Here is a 6,180-nt window from a genome sequence, read left to right on the forward strand (position 1 = left end):
TGATCTGTTAGATGTTAGCACTGTTTTACTTTATTTTATTTTTTTTATATTTCACTCAATTTTCGGTACTTATACAGTTTAGCCAAGACATTAAAAAATGAAAATATCGAAAAAAAAGTTATATTGTACGTATCTCTTTTGGACTGAAGATCTCCGAAAAAAAATTCATTTTATTTGATCGAGTAGTTTTTTTTTTTTTTTTTTTATGAGAGCGCGTTGAAGTCAGCCATTGTGAAATTTGCTGAACACGCCACGGGGAGATAACTCAATGTAAAGCGCCGTCACTCCCTCCCCATCTTTATTACTAGCTTTTCTTCCTAAAAATCGAACCTTTTGCTCGGTATCATAACAAATTGTTTTTTCGCTGTAAAATAAAAACTACTTGATGAAATTAAGTGAATTTTTTTTCTGAGAACGTCATTCCATAACGGATGCATACTATTTAAACTTTTTTCCGATATTTTCATTTTTTTAACGTCTTTACTAAACTGTACAAGTGCCCGCCATTCTTTCGCCCTTAACGCTAAAATAGGACGTATGTTAGTCTCTTAATCGTAAGTTCGACAAAAGCATTTACGTTTAGTCTGTCATGTTTTCAGATGGATGTATCATTTTCATCGCTAAACGTGTAAATCAAATTGACGCTTCTTAACCATGTTTTTATTTTCGTTTCTTTTTCTTTCTTCCCTATTCATCCATTGTCGTCATTCTCTATTACCGACGCCATTTTGTTATTGCTTTTGCTCTACAATCGTAAAAAAAAATTTCGTCCCATTAAACTCCAAATTTACAATAATAAAAAGAATTTTATTGAGTAAACAATTTAATGCGTGAAAAAAACAAGAGCTATAAAAATAATAATCACGTAATATTTGTTAATATAATGGAGAAAACTTCTTCCCAGTATGTGGACAACATTGGACAACATTTAATAAGAATACACTTAAACTTAGCTATAGTTGTACAGAAACATGGAGCAAATAATTTAAAAACAAACATAATTATAAGTAATAATAAAAAAATAAAAGAAGAAAATAATGAAATCGTTAAATGAAACATATTATGTAATAAATGAATATATATATATATATATATATATATATATATATATATATATAGAGAGAGAGAGAGAGAGAGAGAGAGAGAGAGAGAGAGAGAGAGAGATGTAAGATGTTGACACACCTTGAAAATGGATTACTCAAGTCTATAAAATACGCTAGGATGAGGTAATCAGGCCAGGGGCGTATTAATCTTGATACTACGGCATTCAGTATGCGTTCGAGTGTCAATATTTTGTTACAGTGTACCGTTGTACAATGAACTTGTTATAGCTTACTCTGTGTTTTGAGTTTAATTTCATCTGATAAATTTTTACTGATTATATCCTTCCAGATATATATACATTTCGCAACAAAGGGTTCAAGATCGAACTCACATACAATCCGTATCTTTTGGCGACGAATAGTTTGATAAAGAACCCGCATTAAATCTCCCTCAGATTGAAAATCAAGGATTCGAGTACGAAATAACACATGATCTACAACAGATGGACAAAGGAGGTTTTGACTACGAACTTGCTCACAATCCATATGTGCCTGACGACTCTGAATTCAATTACGAGCTTGCAATAAACTTATACAACACATTTAAGGGCAGAGAACGAGCTTTCATCACAAATAATTTGCAAAATTTGGACGAACGGCGTAGAGATTTTTTGTCACTGTATTAGGTTCAAAACGGAGGAATTAAAATAAAACTAATATAAAAAAACAAAACAATTGAATCCACTTAAAAAAGATTTCAACACGCCCGGAAATATAACAAAGATTGAATTGTTTAAAAAAAATCAAATGAGTGCAAAATAAAGAGTTAAAGTAAGTGGTATTTTATTGCCCCTCCCCCTTCCATTGAAAGTAAAACGTTGGCTTACAAAAATTGTTTAACTGTTAAGCAACTGGTTTGTTTGATTTTTGTGTTACGTGTACATATTTTGTTTTATGTTGAATATGGAACAATTAACGGAATTGATAAAAAAGAAAAACACCAGGCGCCGCAGTACAACAATTGTAACATCAGTTTGTCCAAGAAATATACCAGAAACAAGAGATTTACACATTTGCCTTTCGGTTTGAAAGTAGGACTGAAAAATAATGCATGCGATGCTGTTTGACCTGGAATACGCAACGGTATACTTAGACGACATATTAATAAAGAGTGTCAATTTCGAAGGACACAAAATAACGTCCGAGAAGTTTTTAAAAGTATTAAGAAATACGGATTTAAGGTTAGACTTGAAAAGTGCAGTATTTTATGAACAAAATAGAATATTTGGTTCAGAAAACCGATTGTGAAAACCGAAACCAAAAAGAACGGAAACCATAAAAATAAGAATAACGTAACTAAACTACACTCATTTCTTGGTTTAGAAAACTACTATAATTTATATATTCCTTATATGTTCGAATTGAAAGCTCCAGTGATTAAATTGTTGAGGAAAAATTAAAAAATGGTGCTGGACGATAAAATGCAAAAATGCATTTAATAAAATAAAGAAGCATTTATTATCAGACTTAGCGTTAGGTCACTACGATCCAAAAAAGGAATTAATTGTAGCTGCAGACGCAAGTGATTATGGCATGAGAGCCGTTCTCCTACATAAATTTAAGGATGGCGTAACAAAACATATTAGCTTCAAGGGTTTTACTTCCTGTGGAGATAAATTATAGTCGAAGTGAGGACTCGTAATAACGTATGCTTTGAAGAAAATTCATGGAAGAACACTCATTCTTCAAACCGACAATAAACTATTATTGTCGATAAGGGTATTCGTACCACTTCCTATTATTATCGACAAGGATGTTTCTACCACTTCCGCAAAAAAGATGAGAAGATGAAGTTTGATTTTATTGAGTTAAAACTTCAAAATACAATATATCCCAACCAAGAAAATCGCGCCGGCAGATGGTCTTTCGAGGCTAATTCCAGAAAACACTCAACTGTTGGAAGAAAAAGTGATTGAGCACTGAACCAAGAATAAGAACTAACGGAAATATTGATTAACACCGTTAGCGAATTACCAGTTATGCTGGAAGAAATTTACAAAAGCAACTAAAACGGACCAGTACATAACCAACATGATTAAACAAGTGAAAGAAAACGGGAAAGATTAAAAAAGAAAAAAACTAAAAGTATCGCCATTTTCAATTTGTGACGAGACGTTGATGTATGCACACGGAATAGTAATACCACGCCTTCTATGAAAGAGAGTTTTGAAAGAATTCCATTTGGGTCATCTAGATATATCCATAATAAAATCACTAATGAGAAGTTAACGTATTGGTTTAAAATTGACCAGGGCATTGGGGATTTGGTACGACATTGTAAATGGTGTTAATTAGCAGCCAAATCACCACCAGTAAGAACTCAGTTCTGGCATAAGATTTAAAGCCATTAAATGGATATTATCATAGATAGTTACTCTAAATGGTTAGAGACTTTCAAATATAAACACGCAATAGCTGTAAATATGATAAGAGTGCTAACGAAGTTTTTAGTCGGTTGGGAGTACCGAATACCATAGTAAGTGACAATGGTACGATGTCCACCGGAAGTGAATTTAAAATTTATTGTGATTGTTAGCGGTTGAACACATAACAACATTGACGTATAACGGTCTGGCAGAGAGGCTTGTCGATACATTTAAAAGAACATTTTAAAAAAGGCCAACGGTTTTGATACTGAAGAGAAAAATATTCAAACTTTTCTCATGGTTTACAGACCAACGCCAAATTAGAATGTAAAGGGAAATTTAATGCCTGCCGAAATAATGTATGCTTTCAATATTCGACACGTTGTTGTCAAATGCAAGAGGAAATATACGAAAATAAATACGAGCTATAAATCGCAGAAAGAAGGGGATAAACATGTTTTTTGGGTGATGGTATTGTAACTAGAAGAATTAGGAAAGTTATCTACATGTAGGGAAAATCGTAACTTGCCAGGATAGTGTGTGTTTTGTAGGGTTCAGTCGCTTGACAAGAAAAAAATGGCGCTTCGCAATAGCTTTTATACTTAATGATCATGTATGAGCAGCGAAAACTCTATGTAAATGAGATCATACCAGACGCATAAAAGGAACCATGGAGAAAACAGGAGGTTGCGTTGGAATAAGACGTGTTACGGAGAAATACACATGCTGCAGATTGTTGAAGATGATTAGAAAAACCGTGGATTAAAGATTACAATATTATTGAAACTGATTTTCAAATTAGAAGCTATTTCGGCGGTCACCATGGACATATAGCATCGCAGTACCAGGGAAAAGCTATGTGTCGCTTTTGAAAACGGAAGTCAGCAAGAGTTCTAACGGCTGATGAGAAGACGTTGAATTGCCAAGGATATGCTATCGAGATCGAAAGTCTAGTTGTAGATAATCAACTGTTGGGATTCAACCTACTATTGAGGATTGGTGCGATCAAGGATCTTGATGGTGTATATTTTATTGAATTAGGTTAATCACGTTTCGGGGGCCTGAACAGATGTGCTGCAATCTCGATTGACGAACCGGGTTTTAGCGTGACTTATAATCGCAATAACAAAGAATGGGCTGCATCATGGAAGTGTGCGAAATGTCGCTCTCCAATGGAACTGACTAACAGAGTGTAAGAACACGCGATATCTTCTCATGCGAGAGATGCATATGAGAACGAACTCTTACCGTGGCAGCGAAATAGGTGCCTTGACATATCCAGAAGGACTTGTTCCACCCAAGGTTCTAATTCCCTTAATGGCGGTCGTGCAGGAACAGAAACAGAAGGTGCGCCTGGTGCTTGGCTACCGCAAATTGAATCGTTTTGTGGATGCTTTCATTGCCAATTTAGAATGGCGGCGACAAGTAGTCAATGTGTCACTTTTGGATCTGCAAAATGCATATTTTCACATCCATGTCGACAAGGCACCATGACCATTTCAAACGATGATTTTAGGGGCCGGCGCTTCTGTCTTAAACAGTTGTGATTTGGGCTGAATATGGCGCCACTCATTATGAAGTAAGTTATAGAAACTATCTCAAGAACATACGATTAAAAGTGCCACATCAACATATGTTGATGACATTTTCGCTGATGAAAGCATAGTTTCTGCATCGCGCCTGAAACAACATTTTGGACTATAGGGTGGTTTCCATGGATTCTGTTCGACTGAGAGACGGAACCAGGGTTCTTGGTTTGCAAGTCTGGAATAAAAATGGCATTCTCCGATAGAAACGAGGAAGTCATATTACGAAAATCCCTGATGGATTAACAGTCAGTATTTTCTATCTGTATCAAACTTGTAGACCACTTCCCTGCGTGTGGATGGCATAGAGTAGCAGTAGAATTTATCAAGCGTCTGGCAACTGCAATAACAAATGGCTGGGATGATAGGATCAATATTCTCTCTCTCTCTCTCTCTCTCTCTCTCTCTCTCTCTCTCTCTCTCTCTCTCTCTCTCTGTCACATACTAGTAGATACTCTGATCAGAGTGCAAGTGAGGAAACTGATGAATGCACGGTAAAGAAATTGCAGTCTGAGTGGCTACAAGTTGCATAGCAACGAATGGATCTGTCATTAGGGATGCGTGTTGGCTATGTCCAACTAATGATGTTCTGTTCATTAATCTAGCAGAGCTCAATGCGTCACCTAAAAGAGTTAATTTGGCCCTTCAGCGGAGAGCTGACAGTGCACTTTAACTGGAAAGGCACGTGTGAACACGATGCCAGCTGGCGTGGTGCTAGGCAGACCACGGTTAGGAATCTTGCGATCGCTGGCGGGCGGAAGAATATAGATTGACCATAGACGTGAAACTCGTGAAGTCCTACGGATGGTATCACCGGAATGCTTCATAGGTTGATGCATCTGCCCAAGAAAGGAAAAAACAGTGCTCGAGGGTTGCGCAATGGTAGGCGGCGCAAGTAACTGACATCAAATTGGACATCTGGGTGTGAAGCGGTACTTATACTTCGTCAGGATGGTTGACCTGCAAGTATCCAAAGGAATTTCTATATCAGTTGTGAAAAGCCTGTGAAACCTGTAGATCGATAGTCTGGCATCTGTTTGCTGGGAAGAACGAGAACTCAGTGTGAGGAATAACTGGAGCAGGTTGCGATGAAAATAACCCACTGCAATGGTGAGATTTTTCTAT

Source organism: Euprymna scolopes, chromosome 7 (genome assembly GCF_053919585.1).
Source record: "Euprymna scolopes isolate OS-2025 chromosome 7, ASM5391958v1, whole genome shotgun sequence".
NCBI lineage: Eukaryota > Metazoa > Mollusca > Cephalopoda > Sepiida > Sepiolidae > Euprymna > Euprymna scolopes.